This window comes from Pan troglodytes, chromosome 8 (assembly GCF_028858775.2).
Source record: "Pan troglodytes isolate AG18354 chromosome 8, NHGRI_mPanTro3-v2.0_pri, whole genome shotgun sequence".
NCBI classification, from domain to species: domain Eukaryota; kingdom Metazoa; phylum Chordata; class Mammalia; order Primates; family Hominidae; genus Pan; species Pan troglodytes.
Window position 1 is genome coordinate 110,238,166 of NC_072406.2, and position 24,290 is coordinate 110,262,455.

General features: G+C 42.4%; 1 protein-coding gene across 37 annotated transcripts in view; it reads left to right on the top strand.

Annotated features, from left to right (window-relative positions):
- Positions 1–12,023: 12,023 nt before the first annotated feature.
- Positions 12,024–24,290, top strand: part of R3HCC1L (R3H domain and coiled-coil containing 1 like) — a 110,839-nt gene continuing 98,572 nt past the window's right edge. For 12 of the 37 annotated variants that reach the window (XM_063780996.1, XM_063781004.1, XM_063781005.1 and 9 more), the window contains exons 1-2: positions 12,378–12,461; positions 19,507–19,676. The gene's annotated coding sequence lies outside the window, so the exon portion shown is untranslated. Of the gene's footprint in view, positions 12,780–19,506; positions 19,677–24,290 lie in introns of those variants that run through there. The other 25 variants (XM_054660425.2, XM_063780995.1, XM_054660423.2 and 22 more) reach the window with 15 other exon arrangements.

Genomic DNA, 24,290 nt, shown 5'->3' on the forward strand with positions numbered 1-24,290 from the left:
CCATTCGGCTATTCTGTTTTTTTTTTAAGTGGAGCATTTAGGCCATTTACATTCAACATTAGTATTGAGATGTGAGGTATTATTCTATTCATTGTGCCTGAATACCTTGTGTGTGTGTGTGTTTTTTTTTTCATCATGTTATTGTTACATAGGTCCTGTGAGATGTATACTTTAAGAAGGTTCTATTTTGGTGTATTTTCAGCATTTGTTTCAAGATTTAGAGCTCCTTTTAGCAGTTCTTGTAGTGCTGGCTTGGTAGTGGCAAATTCTCTCAGCATTTGTTTGTCTGGAAAAGATTGTATCTTTCCTTCATTTTTAAGCTTAGTTTTGCTGGATACCAAATTTTTGGCTGACAATTGTTTTGTTAAGGAGGCTAAAATAGGAACCCAATCCCTTCTAGCTCGTAGGGTTTCTGCTGAGAAGTCTTCTGTAATCTAATAGGTTTTTCCTTTATAGGCTACCTGATGCTTTTCACCTCACAGCTCTTAAGATTCTTTCTTTCATCTTGACTTTAGATAACCTGATGACTATGTCCCTAGGCAATGATCCTTTTGCAATGAATTCCCCAGGTGTTCTTTGAGCTTCTTGGATTTGGATGTCTAGATCTCTAGCAAGTCTAGGAAATTTTTCCTCAATTATTTCCTCAAATATGTTTTCCAAACCTTTAGATTTCTCTTCTTCCTTGGGAACACCAATTATTCTTAGGTTTGGATATTTAACATAGTCCCAGACTTCCTGGAGGCTTTGTTCAATTTTTTTTTAAATTCTTTTTTATTTGTCTTTGATAGATTGGATTAATTCAAAAGTCTAATCTTAGAGCTCTGAAGTTCTTTCTTCTGTTTGTTTGATTCTGTAGCTGAGACTTTCCAGTGCACTTTGCATTTCTCTAAGTGTGTCCTTGATTTCTGGAAGTTGTGATTGTTTTATGTTTTTCTATCTATTTCACTGAAGAATTTTACTTTCATATCTTGTATTATGTTTTTGATTTCTTTAAGTTGGACTTCACCTTTCTCTGGTGCCTCCTTGATTAGCTCAATAGCTTAATAATCATCCTTCTGAATTCTTTTTCTGGCAATTCAGAGATTTCATCTTGGTTTGGATCCATTGTTGGTGAGCTGGTATGATCTTTGGGGTGGGGTGGGGGTAATAAGAACCTGGTTTTATCATCTTACCAGAATTGTTTTTCTGGTTTCTTCTCATTTGGGTAGACTTTGTCCGAGGGAAGATCTGGGGTTCAAGGGCTGCTGTTCAGATTCTTTTGTCCTATGGGGTGCTCCCTTGATGTGGTATTCTTCCTCTTCCCCTAGGAATGGATCTTTCTGAGAGCCAAACTGTAGTGATTATTTTTGTTTCTCTGGGCCTAACCACCCAGCAGAGCTACCAGGCTCTGGGCTGGTACCAGGGAGTGTCTGCAAAAAGTCTTGTGATGTAATTCATCTTCAGAGCTTGCAGCCATGGATACCAGCACCTGCTGTGGTGGAGTTAGCAGGGGAGTCAAGTGGATTCTGTAAGGATCCTTGATTGTGTTTTTGTTTAGTGTGCTGGGTTTGTGTTCATTGGCCTCCAGCTATCTACTAGTCTGTTCTCACGCTGCTAATAAAGACAAACCCAAGACTGGGTAATTTATAAAGGAAAGAGGTTTAACTGACTCATAGTTTCACATGGCTGGGGAGGCCTCACAATCATGGCAGAAGGCAAATGAGGAGCAATGTCATGTCTTACATGGTGGCAAACAAGAGAGAGCTTTTGCAGGGCAACTCCTATTTACAAAACCATCAGATCTCAGGAGATTTATTCACTACCACTAGAACAGTATGGGGAAAGTGCCCTCATGATTCAGTTATCTCCACCTGTCCCCACCCTTGACACATGGGGATAATTATTACAATCCAAGGTGAGATTTGGGTGGGGACACAGCCAAACCATATCATTCCTTCCCAGGCCCCTCCCAAATCTAATGTCCCCACGTTTCAAAACGAATCATGCCTTCCCATCAGTCCCCCAAAGTCTTAACTCATTTCAGGATTAATTCAAAAGTCCACAGTCCAAAGTCTCATCTGAGACAAGGCAAGCCCCTTCCACCTATGAGCTTGTAAAGTCAAAAGCAAGTTAGTTACCTTCTAGATACAATGGGGGTACAGGCATTGGGTAAATATACCCATTCCAAATGGGAGAAATTGGCCAAAATGAAGGGACTACAGCCACCATGCAAGTCCAAAATCTAACAGGGCAATCAAATCTTAAAGCTTCAAAATGATCTTCTTTGACTCCATGTCTCACATCCAGGTTATGCTGATGCAAGAGGTGGGTTCCCATGGTCTTGGGCAGCTCCATCCCTCTGGCTTTGCAGGGTATAGCACCACTCTTGGCTGCTTTCATGGGCTGGCATTGAGGGTCTGCAGCTTTTCTAGGTGCACAGGGCAAGCTGCCAGTGGATCTACCATTCTGGGATCTGGAGGATGGTGACCATCTTCTCACAGCTCCACTAGGCAGTGCCCCAGTGGGGACTCTGTGTGAGGGTTCCCACCCCACATTTCCCTTCTGTACTGCCCTAGCAGAGAGGTTCTCCATGAAGGCTCTGCCTCTGCAGCACACCTCTGCCTGGACATTCAGGCATTTCCATACATCCTCTGATGTCTAGATGGAGGTTCCCAAACCTCAATTATTGACTTCTGTGCACCTGCAGGCTGAACATCACATGGAAGCTGCCAAGGCTTGGGGCTTGCACCCTCCGAAGCCATGGCCTGAGCTGTACCATGACCCCTTTTACCCATGGCTGGAGCAGCTGGGATGCAGGGCACCAAGTTCGTAGGCTGCACATCCTGAGCAGCCTACATGGGCCTGTCTCAAGAAACCATTTTTTCCTCTGAGACTTCCAGGCCTGTGATGGCAGGGGCTGCTGCTCAAAGGTCTCTGACATACCCTGGAGACATTTTCCCTATTGTCTTGGTGATTAACATTTGACTCCTTGTTATCTGCAGCAGGCTTGAATTTCTCCACAGAAAATGGGTTTTTCTTTTCTACTGCATCATCAGACTGCAAATTTTCCAAACTTTTATGCTCTGTCGCCTCTTGAATGCTTTTCCACTTAGAAATTTCTTCCACTAGATACCTGAAATCATCTCTCTGAAGTTCAAAGTTCCACAGATCTCTAGGGCAGGAGAAAATGTCGCCAGTCTCTTTGCTAAAATGTAGCAGAGTAACCTTTATTCTGGTTCCCAACAAGTTCCTCAGCTCCATCTGAGACCACCTGAACCTGGACTTCATTATCCATAGCAGTATCAGCATTTTGGTCAAAGTCATTCAACAAGTCTCTAGGAAGTTCCAAACTTTCCCACATCTTCCTGTCCTGTTCTGAGCTCTCCAAACTGTTTCAACTTGTTACCTAGTTCCAAAGTCACTTCTACATTTTTGGGTATCTTTACAGCAGCACCCCACTACCTGGTATCAATTTACTGTATTTGTCTGTTCTCACACTGCTAATAAAGACATACCTGAGACTGGGTAATTTATAAAGGAAAGAGGTTTAATGGCCTGGACTTACAGTTCCACATGGCTGTGGAGGCCTCACAATCATGGCGGAAGGCAAAGGAGAAGCAAAGTCACATCTTACATGGTGGCAGTCAAGAGAGAGTTTGTGCAGGGACCTCCCATTTATACAACCATTAGATCTCGTGAGGCTTATTCACCACCACCAGAACAGTACAGGGGAAACGGCCCCCATGATTGAATTATCTCCACCTGGCCCCACCCTTGACATGTGAGGATTATTACAATTCAAGGTGAGATTTGGGTGGGGACACAGCCAAACTAAATCAAACCAGGAAGTGGTGCTTTCAAGAGTGCATCAGCTGCAGTCCTATAGGGAGGATGCAGACTTGCCCTAGGTTCACCTGGTTAAGTATTCATGTTTCTCAGGCAGTGGGTAAGGCCATAAAGCTCCCAAGAGATTATGACCTTTGTCTTTGGCTACCAAAGCGGGTAGAGAAAGACCACCAGATGGGGGCAGGGATAGGTGTGTCTGAGCTCAGTCTCTCCTTGGGCAGGGCTTGCTGTGGCTGCTGTGGGGGATGGGGATGTGGTTCCCAGTCAAGTGGAGTTATATTCCCAGGGGGATTATGGCTGCCTCTGCTGAGTCATACAGTCTGCCAGGGAAGTGAGGGAAAGCTGGCAGTCACAGGCCTTACTCCACTCCCATGCAGCCCACAGTTTTAAAGGCTGGTCTCACTCCTACTGTGCCCACCCCCTCCCCAAACAGCACCGAGTCTATTTCCAGGCAGCAGGTGATCAGGACTGAGAACTTGCCCCAAACCACAAGCCTCCCCATTAAGAAAGTAAGCAGACTCACAGTTTTTCCATGTCTCAGGGAGCCTGCAGCAGTGATCCAGTTCCTTCAAAGGGTCTATGGATTATCTCGGCTTTCCTGGTATATTCCTGTGGTAGTTATTGGAGCAAAAGTTTATGACATGAGTCTCCACATGCTGCTCTGTCCCTCTAAACAGGGACTACAAGCTAATCCCGCCTCCTATCTGCCATCTTAATCCCTTCCTGCATGTTTTAAATCATCTCTAGGTTACTTACAATACCTAATACAACGTAAATGCCATGTAAACAATTGTTAATTGTTATACTGATTGTTTAGGGAATAATGACAAGAAAAAAAGTCTGTACAGGTTCAGTACAGATGCAACCATCTGAAATCTAACCACATCTTCTATCCAAGGTTGGTTGAATCTGTAGGTGCAGAGCTCATAGACATAGAGAGCCAACTGTATATGCAAGGCACTAGGTGGCAGTTGATTGGGGACCATGACTTTTTGAGTGCTATGGGGCCAAGGGAGAGGGTCTGGAACTGAGAAGTTGTGTCCTGGGAAGGAAACCTTGAAGAAGAGTCACTCAGCCTCAACCAATCTCCTGACTGAAAAAAGAATCAGCATCGCAATTTAAAAAATCTAATTGTTCCTCACCCTGATCTGTACCTTAGGAGCAAAACTTTATGTAATATACATTTACCTTTTTCCTTGTTAGCTAGTTTATGAAACCATTTCCTATCCATTATATGACTAAATATTCATGATTACCTGATGAGATAGGTGGTCTTGGTGGGTCTCCATTTTACAGATGAGGAAACTGAGTTTTAGTGAATCATCTAAGGTTACATGCTTTATAGCAGCAGGCATTTGCAGGGTCCTAGTCTCAAGTTTGTTTCTGTATCCATTTGCTTTGCCTTCTGGCTCCTGCTAGGTGCTCAGCACAGCTTCTAATCAATACCATGGGCTCCTGGCAGCACCTTGGGGTGAGAGATGTGGCTTGCTGCACCTCCTGAGATAGGAGTTGAGATGTCAAAATCAGGGCATGTTAGAACCAAAAAGTCCAGCTCTAAATATCTGACTGGCTTGGTGAGAGCTGAGCTGTGAGGTTTTAAGTGGAAGAAATTACCAGAGTATTTATCAATTACAGCTCTAAGGAGTCTTTGTTCTCAGATAATAGAGTCAAGATGAATGTGGCATAATATTGCCATAATATTGCTAAGCCCTACCCCTGAAATGGGCAATGTGGCATTGGATAGTTTAGACATGCAAGCCTTGAGATCAAGAAGTGGATAGACCAGACTTGGTGCAGTAAAGCTAATTGTGAGGGAGTGTATGGATATGGTGTGGGGTGGGGAGAAGTGCTGGTATAACTCACAATTGGATATTACCATCTGATGCTATGACCTCAAGCACAGAGATTCCACCCAAGCAATAGTTGCTACCATGTCCTTCTTAAGATGGCTTGAATTAGAGCCAGAGTTCTCTGGGTTCCTAACCTAGACTTTGGGGTCTGTCTGAGTTCTCTATCCTGCTTTTCCTCAGGAATTAAATGGAAGCTACGTGTTGATGGCCTGTCCTCCTATTGTCCCCCAAAATCGTACCTTTCGTCCAGTTGATGCCTGAGACCCCTGCGGTTCTAAATAGCAGCACTTGCCCACGCTAGCCATGAGGGGAGAATCCAATACCTAAAAGCCCAGTAAAATTTGGATCCTCTGTGCTCATGAACTGAAAGTCACAAAAAGAAAGAATCCTCAAGTTAGGAGGGACCGATCAGAGCCCACATATCCAAGGGGAAGGCTTATTTAATCCCGCTCTCCTGATAACATTTTCTCCTCCACCTTCCATACCATACGGGTAATTATGGTATTATATTGGGAGTATACTGAAACTCAGAGGAGATTGTAAAATGTTCCCCAGCAGGGTTTGGTCTTTTATATAACCTTATAAACACCCTTTTTGTCTTATATATCCCTTGTTCAAACTGTCCATTTTGAAGCTAGGCTGCAGATAACCCTGCCCTAATCACCGAGCAGACAGGCAACATACAATTCCTAAGTGTTTGAGAACCAGATATCCTCTATTAGCTATCTCAGGACTTGAAAGGGTCACACTGCTGAAACAGGGCACTTGGCACCAGGAACATCTGTATTAGAGGCAGTATACAACAGTAGTTGACAGCTCAGACTCTGGAGCCACACTGTCTTTGTTCAAATCTCAGGTTTGTCACTTATTAGCTGCATAACCTTGGGCATATTATGTAATCTCTCTCTGCCTCAGCTTCCTCCAATGTAAAATGATGGCATTTATAGATCCTATCTGGTAGGGCTGTGTGAGGATTGACTTCAATCAGGCATGTAAAGGGTTTAGCGCAGCTCCTGGCGCACACTGAGCCCTTGTTAACTGTTAAATGCTATTCATTACGAAGCAACAGGTGTCGCTTTCCTCCTCTAGGGTGTTTCTTTCTCTTCCTTATGTCTTTGAGACCCACCCCTGACCTTCTCCCTACTTTACATTTCTGAAGCCAGCTGCTCCAACATTTCTTCCTTCTTGTCCGGGATGCAAAAGAAAAACAGCTCGCACATGAGCAATTTAAAAAAAAAATATCGCTTATAGCATCACTCTAAACCAATATACCACAGCTCATTATCCAAGAGCTAAGGGCCTTTTAAGCCAGCAATTTCTTATTTATTCTGTTAAAAAAAACACACACAAGGTCCTTTGATTTCATATTCCTTTATTGTATTTTGTAAGGCACTGAGCACATACTGGCTACTATGTAAATGTGAAATACTCTAACAATAGTAACTGAGACAGATGAGAAACTCGAGAAAGCAAAGTCACCATTTTGAATTTAGTGTTTTATTGATGGGCTGAGTGATTTGGGAGAGACAGTGTGGCTCCGAGGCTAAAGAGCCCGTAGGGATTCAGAGGGCAGAGGTTTGAATCTCAGTCATAGCAGCAGCTCTGAGTAGCTCTGGCGACCCCAGGCAAGCAGCTTCCTTCCCCTGGACCTCAAATTCTCCCCATAAATACTGGGCTTAATGCCACAAAGCCATCTCCCAGGGATGTTAAGCTGGGGCTGCTGTATGTGGTTGTGCACATTGTGCACTGCACAGGGGCACCAGCTGAGGGGGTAACTGGTAGCTGAAATCTCGTCCATATTCTGCACCCTGGTGATGGGCCATGACCATCTGAAGGAAAGGAGCACTTTTTCCTAATTTTCATAACACTACTATATGGGCTAGTAGAGGCCCTGTATTAAGGAATGTGACAGTGATGGGGCACAGAGTTTAGCACGTAAAATAGATAAGTTTATTCGACACAGTTATACTATACCTACTATGTGCAAGGCCCAATTCTAGGGGCTGAAGATACAGAGATGGATATAACCTATTAGTGCCCTTGGGTCCTCTTTTTCCTTCACCAGTCCATCCTCTCCTATATTCAATCCATCAGCAAGTCCTGTTGACTCAAAAGATCAAATACACCCACTTCTCTCCATCCCTCTGCAAGCACTTTGTTTCATTATTTCTCACCTAGCCTACTGCAATAGATGGGCTCCCACTTCTACTCCGGTCTTCTAAACCAAAGCAGGAGCAATTGCATTAAAATGTGAATCAGATAACATCATCCTCTTTTTAAAACCCCCTTTTTGGTGGCTATAATTTAATCCAGGGTTCTTACCATGGCCTTGAGGCTGTGCATACCTGGCTCTAATTACCACCTCAGGTCATCTAGACCACTTAAACTACACTCTCTCTACCCCAGGAAAACGGACCACTCTGTCCCTCAAACAGCCTGGCTCTTTCTTTGTGTGGTCTGATCCCTTTGGCTGGAGCACACTTTCCCCGGTTCTCCATCTCTTTCTCAACCTTCAGTGCTCAGTGGAAAGGTTGTCTACTCAGAGAGGTCTTCTTAGACCACCTTGTTAAAGTAGTGTAGTATTTTATGTCCATCACTGTAGTCATTGGTTCTTGCATTCCTATAAAGAACTACCTGAGACTGGGTAATTTATAAAGAAAAGAGGTTTAATTGTCTCATGGTTCTGCAGGCTCTACAGGAAGCATGGCCAGAGAGGCCTCAGGAAACTTACAATCATGGCAGAAGGTGAAGGGAAAGCAGGTGCATCCTACATTTCTGGAATAGGAGAAAGAAAAAGAGGGTGAGGTGCCGCACACTTTTAAGCCATCAGATTTCATGAGAACTCACTGTCACGGGAACAGCAAGGGAGAAATACGCTCACATGATCCAATCACCAGGCCCCACCTCCAACATTGGTGATTACAATTGGACATAAGATTTGGACTGGGACACAAATCCAAACCATATCAACTGTCATTCATGGCCAGGATGTTCTACTGCACAGCAGCCTGCTCCATTTGAAAGTACAGAGTTCTTTGCTTATTTCTTGTTTTATCTGCTAGATTGTAAGCTCCGTTACAGTAGGGACCATGCTTGTGTGTTCTCCACTGCGTGCCCCCTCATCACCTTGCTAAGTCTCTGGTGCACAGTAATAAAAATCAATACATATTTGCTCAATGAAGTTGATACAAGGAATTCTTCCAATAGGGGAGTGGACATTACAATATAATGTAGATGTGTGATATGACAAAGGCATTGATATGCTAGTAAACTGGCTCTTCGACAGCAACAACAACAAAAAGAAGCCCTGATTTGTCATTTGCTGATTTCCATGGAGTATTTACACACACACACATTACAAATCGCAGCAGATTTCAAACTACCAATGGCTTAAACCGGCTTGCAAAAATTCCTGAACATCTAACAGTTGTCTCTTTAAAGCTGGTATGAGGCTGGGGGTGGTGGCTTATGCCTGTAATCTCAGCACTTTGGGAGGCCAAGGTGCAAGGACTGCTTCAGCCCTGGAGTTCGAGACCAGCTTGGGCTACAGAGTAATAACTCGTCTCTATTAAAAAATTAAATAAATAAATAATAAATAACAAAGTTGGTATGAGCTGGCTCTAGCATATCACTGGAAGAGAGGCCAACATGGGTGGGATGAGTGTCCAGGAAAGGAGCACTAATTTGTCTTGGTGGGGGTGGGGGGCCGAGTTCAGCAAAGGCTTCCTGGAGGAGATGATACTTGACTTGTGTTTTGAAGGGTGGGTATGCTGGCTCTGGCCTGATACCTCTAAACTGAATAACATAGTCCAGTTCCCCATAGGCCACATTTCACTGTTTCTGGGTCCCCTACTGAGCCCACTGCTGTAATGCCTGAGGCTTATCATCTGACTCAGCACAATCCTCAGAAAATCCTTTCGTGTGGCTGGTGTTCTACTGGGTTTCCTCTGAATCTCACAGAGGAGAATTAGATAGCAGTATAAGTTAGTCAAGGGAGAAGGCAGAGGGTTTTCCAAACAGAGGGACAGCTTATACAAAGGTTAAAGACCAAGCGCTACAGCAGTTTGGTAAATCTAAGGTGTCTATGGGAGGGAGAAGGAGGAGATTAGCTCCTGACAGGCTTTGTTTGATAGGGTAAGGAACATAAACTGATTCCCAATCTGGGCTGGGGCAGGTGGGAGAGAAGGGGAAAGGGACCAATTATAATACTTTTCCTCCATAATTCTTATTACAGCTGGTAACTATGGGTTTTTTGTTGGTTTTGATTTTTGGTATGAAATCATTTAATATCTGTCTCTTCCAAGAGAATGTAAACTCCACAAGGGCAGGTAATATTCTGTTCACTGTTGTTTTCTCAGTACCCAGCACTGGTACATAGCAAGCAACAAAATGTATTTTGTTGAATGACTGAATAACCAGGGAACTTTATTTTATTTTTAATTTTTTTGAGACAGGATTGCTCAGGCTGGAGGGCAGTGGCACAATCATGGCCCACCATAACTTTATTCCTGGGCTCAAGCAATCTCCCCACCTCAGCCTTCCAAGTGGCTAGGACTACAGGCTTGTGCCACCATGGCTGGCTAATTAAAAAAATTTTTTTTTGCAGAGATGAGATCTCCTTATGTTGTCTAGGCTGGTCTTGACCTCCTGGGCTCAAGTAATCCTCCCACCTCAGCCTCCCCAGTTGCTGGGATTACAGGCATGAGCCACCACAGTGGGCCTCCTCGGGAATTTTAAAAAAAATGCCCATGTCCACCTACCCTACAGTAAGATTTGCTATAAATCTTCTTTCACTGAACCTCCCAACCACAATACTGGATTCTGATTGCCTGGTGAGTTTTTCCTGCGCACTGCACAGACAAAACCAATTCACTGAGACCATGGCAGAGCAGTAAAGAATTTAATTGATGACAGAGTTATCTTAAATCAATCTCCCTGAAGGTTCAGAGGTTAGGGTTTTTATGGACATTTTGGTGGGCAGGGGGCTAGGGAATGGGTGCTGCTGACGGGTTGGGAATGAAATCATAGGGGTGTGGAAAACAGTGCTCATGCTCTGAGTCCACCTCTGGGTGGGGCCACAGGAGCAGCTGAGTCATGAGTTAAGAGTCCTGAAGAAGGAACAGATTCAAGGAGTACTTGGGAGATAGTGAGAGAAGAAAGAGACCCTCTCATATTGTTTTATATTGTTTTATACTCAGTACCTGTTTTAAGAAAAAAAACAAGGAAGTGAAACCAAAGGCAGGCAGCCCAGCACCAGGCACCAGACCCAAAATCAGACCTGAAACCAGGCCTGGGCCTGCCTGGCCTAAACCTAGTAGTTAAAAATCAACTCATGACTTAGCATAGATTCCAGGCATTGTATGGAAGAACACTGTGCTCTGTTCTGTTTCACTCTGACTACCACTGCATGAAGCCCCTGTCACATACCCCCCAGATTGCTCAATCAATCACGACCCTTTCATGTGAAATCTTTAGTGTGGTGAGCCCTTAAAAGGGACAGAAATTGTGCACTCGGGGAGCTCGGATTTTAAGACAGTAGCTTGCCGATGCTCCCAGCTGAATAAAGCCCTTCGTTCTACAACTTGGTGTCTGAGAGGTTTTGTCTGTGGCTCGTCCTGCTACAATAGAATCTCCAAGATTTGGTGACCATTTGAATATTGGAGGAAGAGGAAGTGAGAAAGGAGGAATCAGGTTAAAGAGTGAATATTAATGAATAGGGAGGAGGGGTAGTAGTTTACTTTTCTTTTTTTGGGGGACGGAGTCTCCCTGTGTTGCCCAGGCTGGAGTGCAGTGGTGCAATCTTGGCTTACTGCAACCTCCGCCTCCCGGGTTCAAGCGATTCTCCTTCAAGCAATTCTCCTGCCTCGGCCTCCTGGGTAGCTGGGATTACAGGTGCCCACCACCACGCACAGCTAATTTCTGTACTTTTAGTAGAGACAGGGTTTCACCATGTTGGTCAGGCTGGTCTCGAACTCCTGACCGCAGGTGATCCACCTGCCTTGGCCTCCCAAAGTGCTGGGATTACAGGCATGAGCCACTGTTCCTGGCCCCAGTAGTTCACTTTTCAAGGACACTTGAGATGCCTGTGGGCATGGATGAGGAGAGGTCTTGTCTAGGAAGTTGGGAATACAAACAATGAGCTCAGGTGAGAAGGGACTGGAGTGTCCCCTCTCCCACCCCAATTTTAAGAACTCTGGAAAACACCAATATTTTAGAGGTAAGTTAGAGGAAACAGAGTAGAATGAATTCAGAGAAGGAAAACCTGGATAGTGTCATAGAAAATAAGTGATAATGCCCAATAGCGTCAAATGACTAAAGCTTGAGTTAGATGAGTCCGGAAATACCTCCAATGAGTTTGGCAACAAGGACACTTATGACAACAAGGCATTTTCCATGGGGGCGGAAGCTGCGATGAGGAGTGAACACAGATGAGCAAGTAGAGACAGTGTAGATTATCTGTTTCAAGAAACTTGGCTGTGAACGGAGGAAGTGAGATGGTATAATTGAGTGGAATGTAAGGAGATTTGAGCACGTATATAGCCGAGAGGAATGAGGGAGGGTTGAAGGGACAGGAGCAGAAATGCTCTCCGGCACTCGCCATTTTGCCAGCTTCTCCCCTACGTGACCTGAACTCAGCGGGCGCGGCCGGGCCATGCGGAAACTACAACCCCCAGAAGGCCCCACGGCGTTGGGGGCGGAGCCGAGGCCTGGCGCGCGTCCCTGCGGCGCGAGCGGAAGAGATAGAGCTTCGCGGAGACGGCGGAAGCGGAGAGCAGCACCGCGCCGGTAACAACCAGCCCCGTATCCCCTCCCTCTGTACCCCAAGCTAGGATTTTTAATCCCCACTTCTCCCTTCACAGCCCAGGACAAGACTTCCATTCCGTCGTTTGTTGCTGGTATTTTTTTTCCTCATGTGACGCGAGGGGCCGCCCCCTGCCTGGGGCGGAGGTTACTGGGAAGCTCCCGCCTTCTGAGCCCTGCGGGCCCGCGGTTGAGAGGGACCCTCCCGGGGCTCTTTTGCACTCACTGGGGCACGTGCTCGCTTTGGGCGCTCGCCCCAAATGATCCTGGCGGAAAGGACGTGCTTTTTCTGGGTTTCAACAGGTATTGAGCGGGGTCCCTGGTTACCCCCTCCGGGCTGCGGGGGCGTGGGCCCCCAGGGCTGCCGGCGGTTTCCGGGCTTCGCTTCGAGCCTTGCCTTTGAGCCTCCTCCGCTGCCCGGGAGCCCCGGGCTACGGGCTGGGAGTGAGCAATCTATAAAGGAGCATGTACTTCCTGCTTTTTCTTGGCAGGCCTGCGAAAAACCCCAAGTCCGATCTTTAAAGTTTGTGAGTGCAGCCCCCTCTCAGTTGTGTACGGGAAGGAGCACAGGATTTGGAGTCTGATATCCTGGGAGAAGTCTCAGTCCGCCCCTTGGCTGGACCTGTGATCTTTTGTACAGTAGTCTGTTTAGCGCAGCCTCGGTTTCGTTGTCTGAAAAGTGGGGTTAATGTTCTTTGCCCTGCGGCCTTCCAGGGTTGTGGGCTTCAGCAGAAGTGATATTCCTGCAAAAGCTTTGAACTCTAAAGCATGTTTCGGGTATAACCTTGCCATCCCCCAGTCTCCAGTCTAGGTCAGTTGAGTTTTAAAACCAGGTTCATGTCTATACGAAGATCAAATTAGTTAATAAATAGGGGGAAAGTGTCTTTGGAAACGAATCTGAACCATACAAATGTTTTTATGCCAGGTTCCTAGTGAAGAGGTGACCTTAGGGCGTTACCACCTGTGGAGTCAATTTAAAACTTCATCTGGATTTTAAGGCCCACCAGAATTTAGACTCTTCTTCCTCAGCACACACAACTATCTCTTGCTGTTATAACCTTCCTTCAGTATCACACAGGTACAAGCATAAAGCAGTAAACGTTCCTCAGATATGGTTGAACTACAACTAATACCTGTCCCCAGCAGGTCTTGTGTCTTGTGTCACAGTTGAAATTCAGAATATAAATAGCCAAATATCCCATCTGTTTAATTTTTTTGACATTAAGCTTTGAGACGAAGCAAGTTGCTTATTGTCTTATTTTCCCCCTTACAGAGAATGCTAATTCTGCAATCAGGTTTTTTTTTGGGGGGGTAGAATCAGGATTTCACTATGTCGCCCAGATTGGTCTAACTCCTGGGCTCAAATGATCCTCCCGCCTCGGCCTCCCAAAGTGTTGGTATTACAGGCGTTTGACACTGTGCCCACTGTGCCCGACCTCTGCAATTAATTTTTAAAGGGGTAAGAAAGTGTAGTTAGGTATTTTTAGTCTGTGTTTATTCTGAATTTATTGATTGAAGAATACTTGAAAATGGTCCAAAAAACAAGAGAGGATGACAGTAAGTTGCAGTAGCTTAGTGTACAAATTCGAGCAAATTTGAGTTCAAGTCCTGGTGCTGTGTCTTACTACAGGTTGGAGTATCCTTATCTGAAATGCTTGGTACCAGAGTGTTTCAAATTTCGGATTTTGGAATATTTGCATATACATAGTTAGATATCTTTGGGATGGGACCCCAATCTAAACATGAAATTGATTTAGGTTTCATATATACCTTATATACATAGCCTAAAGGTAATTTTATATAGTATTTTTAATAATTTAATAATTTGTGTCCAGACGCGGTGCCTCACGCCTGTAATCCTAGCGCTTTGGGAGGCTGAGGCAGGCAGATTGCCTGAGCTCAGGAGTTCAAGACCAGCCTGGGCAACATAGTGAAACCCCATCTCTATTAAAAGTACAAAAAATTGACCAGGTGTAGTGGTGCACGCCTGTAGTCCCAGCTACTCGGGAGGCTGAGGCGCGAGAATCGCTTGAGTCCTGGAGGTGGAAGTTGCAGTGAGCAGAGATTGGGCCACTGCACTCTAGCCTGGCCGATAGATTGAGACTCTGTTGGGCATAACACTAAGTTTGGATTGCATTTTGACTAAGACCTGTCACATAAGGTCGGGTGTGGAATTTTCCACTGGTGGTGTCAAAAGTTTTTGGGGCTGGGCGCGGTGGCGCACGTCTGTAATCCTGGCACTTTGGGAGGCCGACGTGGGCAGATCACGAGGTCAGGAGGTCGAGACCATCCTGGCCAACATGGTGAAACCCCATCTCTACTAAAATACAAAAAAAATTAGCTGGGCGTGGTGGCGTGCGCCTGTAGTCCCAGCTCCTCAGGAGCCTGAGGTAGGGGAATCGCTTGAACTCGGGAGGCTGAGGTTGCAGTGAGCCGAGATCACACCACTGTGCTCCAGCCTGGTGACAGAGCAAGACTCCCGTCTCAAAAAAAAAAAAGTTTTTAAGCATTTTGGATTTCGGATTTTCCGATTAGGGATTCTCAACCTGTAGTTTTTGATTTTGGGCAAATTAGTTGACTTCTCTGAGCCTGTTTCCTAATCTCTCAAATGGAGGTAAATGGCATTATGTCACAAGGTGTCTATAAAGATGAAATGAGATGTGACCATAAATGGCTTACTAATGCTGGGTACAAATAAAGTTCTCATTATTTTGTTGCTGTTGTTATTGATGATTATGATAATAGTGATGATGATAATTTTAGGTATTTTCCTGAAATTCCATTTATCTGTAAAATGAGGATAGTCATCCTTAATTCACAAACTTTAAAAAATACTGTAAATAGAAGTTGTCAGATTGCAGTTTGTTTTTTAGCAATTGCATTTTATATAAAAATTATATTAGATTTTTTTTCAATTTTAGAGGTTCCTAAAATGCTGTTGTGCAAGGTTATTGGGCTTTGCTGTGTTTCTGTTTTTCTGGAGATTCCAAATGTTGCTTTGTACCTAGTTTGTTGAAATTGAACTGGTGCTTCATTTACAACCTGTAGTAAGAATGCAATTCTGTACACTGTAGTTTGTAGCAGAGCAATTATCTATCTTTATGACTCAGATATTGACTAGGATAGACTTTTATGGAACAGTTTTGTCTTCCTGCCTTATTTTTATTTTTATTTTTTTTAAGCCAGACTATTTGACTTTAAAATTTAAGCTTATTGGATAGGGTCCGGGAGACTTGGTGACCTTCATTTTTTCAAGATGGCATTTCTTAGTGACTGATGCTAATGATGGCATTGGTATGTGTGTATCTGCAGGGAGTGAGAGTTGAGAAAAACCAAGGAGGAAAGCCTTATAGAGAAAAATGGTTTGTTGGTCAAGGCAAAGTCTTGGAGTTTAGAATTGAAGTATATATTTTTTACTTTCTTCAAGTGCCATGTTGACCACCAGATATCTGCAGATTCAGATGCTTAGGAAATGTTTCCTTTACTCTCTTTTTTGATGTGGTATGCCTGTGCTATGTTTTGCCAGCTTCTTTGTTACCTTTAGTTATGAATCAGCAAGATAACTATTTTTTCACACCAGACTTGTATACAAAGCTATGACAATAGAAAGTCACTTCCATTAAAATCTACTTTGTATGCTATAATGTGTTATTTTTTCCTTTATATTTTAATCTTAAACACTTTTGGCTGGGCCTGGTAGCTCACTCCTGTACTTTCAGCATTTTGAGATCCTCTGAGGTAGGCTCATTTGAGGCCAAGAGTTCAAGACCAGCCTGGGCAACAAAGCGAGACTTCATCTCTATTAAAAAAAAAAAAAATCAATTAAACACTTTTGTTCCTTGACTGTTTTTTACTTAAAAGGAATTTTTGGAAGGTATGCTAATTCTCATCTATAGTGTGTGAGTATGTATAGTGGATGCTCAGTAATGAGTGTGCTGAATAGTTCTGAATAGGAACATTTTGTTGATTGTCCTAGGTTACTGAGGTGCACTCTGGAGAGGCCATGTAGCATTGTGGCAATAACCTATGCTTTGGAGTCAAGACAGACCAAGGTCTGAATCCAGGCTCACTAGATGTAACTTTGGTTCATATGATCATTCTGAATTCAGTTTCTCATCATCTGGAAGACAGATTAGACTAACCCTGCATGGTTGAGAAGATTAAAGATTATTCGAATGAGGCACATATTAGCCAGGTTTAGTATAATATTAAAGATTGGGGTGGTGGTGTTATTACTATTTTTAATTTTTATTTTTTTTCTGAAAGGTATGGATTTTGTTGATACATCTATATTCATTCCCCTAATGCTTCAATGATCAGTGTGTTTCTTAGCCAAGGTTAAGGTTGTTGACTGTGACCATGGAACCTAGAAACACACAGCAAAGCTAATTGGCCAGCATGGAGTTTGAGTCTGTGACCTTGTCCTCATTAGCTCCATAAGCTGACTATTCACAAATATCTCACCAGAATGAATGAAAAGACTGGTATATTTTTTATTTGGCCCTAATGCAACTCATTAGACATAAGTAAATGAACTAGTGCCAGAAGCAAAAGTATGGATTTTTCATTAGCTTATATAAATATATGATTAGCTGTCACACTATGTATAAAACTCGTGACCTGTAGGATGATCTTTGACAACCCCAGTAACCTAAGCTTATAATTTAGACATTTCTTTTAGTTGTTGAATTATATTTGTTGTAGACTTCTCACCTATAGGAGAAGTGAGAAGAAATGGAGCTAGGCTATTCATGCCTTGAAAGAGTACCCTCCTTCTGTTGTGCTACCCACGAGGAAATGTGCTCTTAGCTAGTGCAGAAAACATTTAGAATTATCCAGTAATGAGCCCAGCAGGATGGATGAAGCTTGGGGAACTCCTAAGAGCTTATTGAATTACAGAAAAATTCCAGTTGTCAAAGCATTAGATAGAGGAAAAGTTATAGGGTGTTACTTAGCAGCAGTAAGCCTGCATTTGGAGAGAATTTTCTTTTCTCTTAATAAAACATGGACCAATTGCTTCGAGTTTGTGGTGTCCATTTTTCACTGTCTCATGCTAGCCTTCTGTATAGTTTTTCATTCTTCAAATTCACCCTTCAGTTTTATTAATATTTGTTGTCCTTCTTGTATCTTTTTTTTTAATGCCAGATATAGCTGGGTTGGGACTAGGGATAAAAACAGAAGCAGAGAAGCACTGTTGGAAAATAGATTCTAGTATCTAGTATCGTGAGGTTTCCAAATAACATGGGTCAAACTGAACATGAGGGTACGGATTTCTGGGATAGGCAAATGGCTGACAGTTCATGACCATTTAACCTGTGCAGAGTGAATAATGTGGGCAAAAGGTGTGTAGCACTCCTTAATATCACATTTGTCTCTTAGAAAAGAATCTGAATGCGTGTAGTGTTCATATTGGCTTGCAGTTGTGCTGTTTCAAGTTCTTTGCCATGGAATGCCAGAAGACTATTAAAGAAAGAAGGGAAGCAGTTGGATTTACATCCTGACTTCTCAAATTGTATGCCAGTCGTCCTGTTTCTGTTTTCTTGTCTTTAAAATAGGGTTAATAAAACCAACTCTGCTTGTTTATAAATATTAAAAGGAAAAGTAAACAGCAAGGATGTATTAAAAATGAGGTGGATAACTGGGGGAGAGACGGAAAGGCAGAATCCAAGAGAGGAGCTCAAAGACACCTACACACATAGTCATAGAGACACATGCAATAGGCAGAGAGAGAGGAGGGTCAGTCAGAGACAGAGAAGTCAAAAACAGAGAGGGACAGTCACCTAGGCAGAGTTAGAAAGCAGGGTAATCAGAGATGTAGACAGACGGGCAGAGTTAGAAATGAGGGACAGACAGATACAGGGAGGGAGACAGAAAGAGTGAATGTCATGAGTAAGATGGAGAGCTTATTGGATTTTTGTCTGTTATTTGAGAAGAACATGTAAATATTTATAGTTGGCTAGGAAAGGGAAAATAAACAGATATTAATAGTAAATCAAGTAACATGAAATTTTTATTACACTAACATTTTTCCTTAAATACTAAGTTTATTTTGCATATTCAGCATGCAAATATCAAGTCAATTTATGTATTACCTGTTAACTACTTACGTGACCTCTCAGTGTAGTTTAAACATGTTTTTTAAAAAATTAAGATTAATATTAATTTTTTCCTCAAAAAATCTAATGTATAACTTACTATAGAAAACATGGCAAATACAGGAAATTTAAAAGGAGAACAGAAAACACTCATAATCTCACAATCTAAACATAACATATAATGAGGCCCACATTTTTCATGTTTTTTTTTTTCCCCAGTCTTCTTTTTCTAGGCATTTACTAAAGCCCATCTACTTTCCTGAAGGACCCAAAAGCTGTTTATAAGTCCAAAATGATGCTGTAACTATTTGTGGCAGAGTTAACTTTATAATCCCATTTTGGCACTTAGGTACTTTCATAAACTAGTGTGTACCCATTGTATTCTCTTCCTAGATTGTAAACTTTTAACTACAGACTATATGTTATTCATCTTTGTGTCTTAGCAATCTGGGAAAGTATCTTACATATCATAGGTATTCAGGGTATATATGAGATGAATTGTTAAGCCTCCTAAGTAGAAACTGTCTTATTTAAACAGGTCTGCCAAATTGCACATTGGATTGGACCTTGCTTAAAGTTGAGAAAAACTTGATTTTAGGGGTGGTGTGTGTGTGTGTGTAATGTAAAGCTACCAAACTGGGAAAGGGCACTTTTTTTCTGGTTACCTTTTGTTGTGTTTGTAGCAAGCCATTCCAAAACATAATGGTGTAAAACAACCATTTTATTGTGCTATGGATCTGTTGGAATTCAGACAGGACAGTTTCTGCACAGATGGCTTGCTTAAGCCTTAGCTGGGAAGATTCAAAAGCTGGTGGTGACTTTATGGCTGGTACTTAGAACCTGGAGGCTTCTTCACTCACATGGCTGGTGATTGATGTTGATTGTCCCTCAGAACACCTACCTACCCAGATAGGCTAATTTGAGTTTCTTTGCAGCATGGTGGTGGCTGTTTTCTAAGAGTGAGCATCTGGAGAGAACCAGGTGGAAACTGCATTACTTTTTGTGACCAAGCCTTAGAAGTTCTGTAGTATCACAAGCTTGCCAGATTCAAGGAGAGAGTGACAGTTACATGGGATCTGCTTCTCACAGGAGTGTCAGAGTCACTGTAAGAAAAACATTGTGGGGGTGGGAGGTAGCAAGTTAAAAAATGAGTTAATAAAACAGTTATCACTTTTTAAATGTCAATGAATAAATGTTCTATTGAAAGTAAGGGTTTTTTCCTACTGCTAATGGTGTTATTTTGTTAAAAAATTTGTACTAAACTTGTAAAAACTTTTAAACCTAAAGCAATTTTAAATTATTTTCTTGGCTTTTAAGCTCTGAACAAGATCTTATTATTTCTTTTTAACTGAATTTGCAAGTTGGTCAATTTCTATACTTGGGTCTTGCCTCAACCCCATTTACTAAAACAGGTCTTGTTTTATAAACGATATGCATGTTCACTGCAGACAGTTTAGAAAATCAGGAAATAAACAAAATCAACTCATGATCTCACCTCTGAGATGTAATCAGTTCCAGGTTCATTTCTTTCTTTTTTTCTCTCTCTCTTTCTTTTCTTTTTTTATACCTGTAATCCCAACACTTTGGGAGGCTGAGGCGAGTGGATCACTTAAGGCCAGGAGTTCGAGACCAGCCCGGCCAATGTGGGGAAATCCTGTCTCTACTAAAAATACAAAAATTAGCTGGGCATGGTGGCATGTGTCTGTAGTCCCAGCTACTCGAGTGGCTGAGGCATGAGAATCACATGAGCCCAGGAGGTGGAGGTTGCAATGAGTGGAGATTGCATCACTGCACTCCAGTCTGGGCGACAGAGTGAGACTCTGTCTCAAAAAAAAAAAAGTAGGCCGGGTACGGTGGCTCATACCTGTAATCTCAACACTTTGGGAGGCTGAGGCGGGCAGATAACTTGAGGTCAGGAATTTGAGACTAGCCTGGCCAACATGGCAAAACCCTGTCTCCACTAAAAATACAAAAATTAGCCAGGTGTGGCGACACGTGCCTGTAGTCCCAGCTGCTCAGGAGGCTGAGGCAGGAGAATCGTTTGAACCTGAGAGGCAGAGATTATAGTGAGCTGAGGTTATGCCACTGCACTCTGGCCTGGGCCACAGAGTAAGACTCTGTCTCCAAAACAACAACAACAACAACAACAACAAAACAGAAGAAGAAGAAATACTAATGTGTTTGATTCTGGTTGGAATATTTTGTGACATATGGAACATTTACCATATTAACCTTTTCTAAATCTGAAAATTTCTGATTTCTGAATCTTGTCTGGTCCCACAAGTTTTGGATTAGGGATTTTGGACTGCAGTTAAAAACTTAGTGTTAGGAAAAGATGAGATTATTAGCTTGTTTTGGTAGTTCTGAACTTTTTTATCACATGAATCTTCCCAGAACTTTTGTGCTTTCATTTCAGGAGAAGATCCAGAAGGAAAAGAAATAGTCTTGATTTGTTTATATGATCAGTAATTCTCTCTTACCATCCCACGTAACTGTTTCAAACTTGTGACCATCTCTCAATACGTTCAGAATTTCTAGTGACTTTTTATGCCTCTTGATCCTTCGTGTGAGAACCACTGATTTAAATTAAGTACTGGAGTTGACAAGCCCCAGGAGCCATGTAGTTCTTGGTTTTTGCCTCCAGTATTAGTCACTGTGACACTGCTGTTCTTTGCCTTTTTGCCATAGTATTTCTTTTTTGTACCGTGTTTCTTGTTTGCTTCCTTGGGTATCCTGAAACTGTTCATTGCTTCTAACACTTTGGTGAAGGACAGTGCTTCAAAAACTAGGATAAGATCTTGGCTGCAGTTTATTAACTTGCAGTTTGCCCCCTCAGTGGAGAGAAAACATTAAAATCAGGGTTGAGGAATGTATCTTTGACTTCATAATGTCATGTAGTTTTAACTTTTTGAGTTATTACTACTGTCATAAATTCAGTATATGACCGTACATTATAAACTATTCCAACCAGGGTCTAGGGCATTACTTTGTAATTAAACATATTAATAGTTCATATGTATTCATTATAGAGGATTTGGAAAATACAACCATATTTTCACCACCTTGAAGTAACTGTTAACATTGGGGTTTATTACCCCATTCTGTTTTCTGTGTGTCTATTACCGTAGCACACACACATACTTAAATTGTAATCTCTTGCTGTTATATATAAACTTTGTGTCCTGCTTTAAAAAATATATAGTGGGTCGGGGCAGTGGCTCAGTAATCCCAGCATTTTGTGGGGGGTCCGAAGCGAGAAGATTGCTTGAGCTCAGGAGTTTGAGAGCAGCCAGGGTGATTTAGTGAGACCCATCTCTACAAAAACAAAAATGTGGAATGTAGCATGAGTTATATTACTGGGCAGTAATATTTATTTATTTATTTATTTATTTATGCATTCATTCATTCATTCCCGAGATGGAGTCTTGCTCTGTCACCAGAGCTGGAGTGCAGTGATGTGATCTCAGCTCACTGCAACCTCCGCCTCCCAGGTTCAAGCAATTCTCCTGCCTCAGCCTTCCGAGTAGCTGGGATTACAGGGGCGCACCACCACACCTGGCTAATTTTTGTATTTGTAGTAGAGACGGGGTTTCACCATGTTGGCCAGGCTGGTCTCAAACTCCTGACCTTGTGATCTGCCCACCTCGGCCTCCCAAAGTGCTGGGATTATAGGCGTGAGCCACCGTGCCCAGCCTGGGCAGTAATCTTTAGATTTGTCTTCGTTTTGGATGGAAACCTAGGAGACTGGGGTTCAAATTCTGGCTTTGTCCTTGCCAAACTGAAAACTAGGGCAAGTTAGATACCTCTGGGCTTCCATGTGTCAGCTGTCAGATTTCCAAAGTATTGACACAACAATCTTATGAAAGTTAACCCTCTGCTTAGAACATTATTCATACGCAAAAGAAGTCCTAGTCTGGTCTATCTTTGAGATTCTTCTGGTTCTGCTACTGAATGATCTCTAAGTTGAGGAGTGCAAAATACAGCAGTATTTATGTCAGGTTATTTAGGCCTAATGGAGGAGAAGGATCTTGAATGAAATGAAAGAGTAACAAATTGACTGGAGGGGACAGAAGAAAACTCTGGAGGGAATGGTGTGAAGTTGGGAGCAAGAATGAGTACAGTATGTGAACTGAGACAAACAAGTGATCTTAACAGTACTCCACAAATAGAATGATTTTTACTGATGAGTAGTAAGGAGATAGGATTTGTTAAGTTTATATGTGTGTGGGGATAATGAAGAAGAATTAAGGGACAATATTGAAGGCTAGGCTGAAAAACTTAAATTTGATCCAATAGGTGACAGGACTTCTGTTGAGAGTCATATAATGAAAACAGTGTTTGACTAAGGCTGCCTTGGCAACTTTGTATGTTTGATAAACTCAAGTAGAGGGAATTGCTGAAGAGTACAGTATTTCAGTTGTACTGTGGAATAATGTGGAAACAGAAGTAGGAATAATGTAAAAATAGAAAACATGATATCTCTTGTGGAAGAAGAAGAGTAAGATATGGGGTTAGAAATGGGAGTCAGAATACCGCAAAATTTTGAGCCTGACATATGAAGTGTACTGTGTCATTGATAGTGGCATTGGGAAAGGATCTCAGATAGGTCTTGGAGAAAGATAACGAGTTCAGTTTCTGATATATTCAGTTTTAGGCATTAGGTTATTTAAGTGGTAGTTTTAAAAGTCTGGTGCTTTAAAAATTTATTAATCTAAATGAATGCTGCCCCTTTTAAAGTAATGTTTTTGGGGACATGCATTTATTCTAGCAAATAAATGTTCTTTGGAATTTGTCTTTTGAAACTGCTTTTAGAACCTGTAGAGCCACATAAGAAAACCATTCTCGCTGGGCGCGGTGGCCCACGCCTGTAATCCCAGCACTTTGGGAGGCTGAGGCAGCGGATCACGAGGTCAGGAGATCGAGACCATCCTGGCCAACATGATGGAACCCTGTCTGTACTAAGTATACAAAAATTAGGTGGGTGTGGTGGTGCATGCCTGTGATCCCAGCTACTCTGGAGGCTGAGGCAGGAGAATCACTTGAACCCTGGAGGCGGAGGTTGCAGTGAGCCAAGATCACTCCACTGCACTCCAGCCTGGGAGACAGAGCGAGACTCCATCTCAAAAAAAAAAAGAAAACCATTTTCATGACTTGATGGTCATATCCCTTGTCCCCAAAAGAATATGATCTTACTTGGTCACCCATCTATTTACCATACATATTTCTAAGTAATAATTGGCAATTTCTAAAAATTAATCTGCAGAAACATCAAATTTATTACTATGGAGGATATTTTAATGATTATTGTGATTGTTGGGGACATTAAAAAGTCTTAAGCTGTGATAGCATCTTTTTTTTGGTTACAGCTCTGTTGACAAATAATTTGCATACTATACAATTCACCCATTTTTTTGGTGGGGGGGACATGTGATAATAAATTTATATAATTTGTAAAGATCTAATAAGAGTAAGTAGGGATATCCATCACCTTACACAGTTGTCTTTTGTTTTGTTAAAAACAGTTGAAATATGTAATTATTGTAAACTTTAGTCATCCTACTGATCTATCAAACACTAGGTCGTATTTCTTCTATCAAATTGTATGTTTGTACCCATTAATCAACCTCTTTTTATCTTCCCCATCCCCACCCCTTCTTGGCTTCTGGTACCCACCAATCTGCATTCTATCTTCAAGAGATCCACTTTTCAGATCCCATGT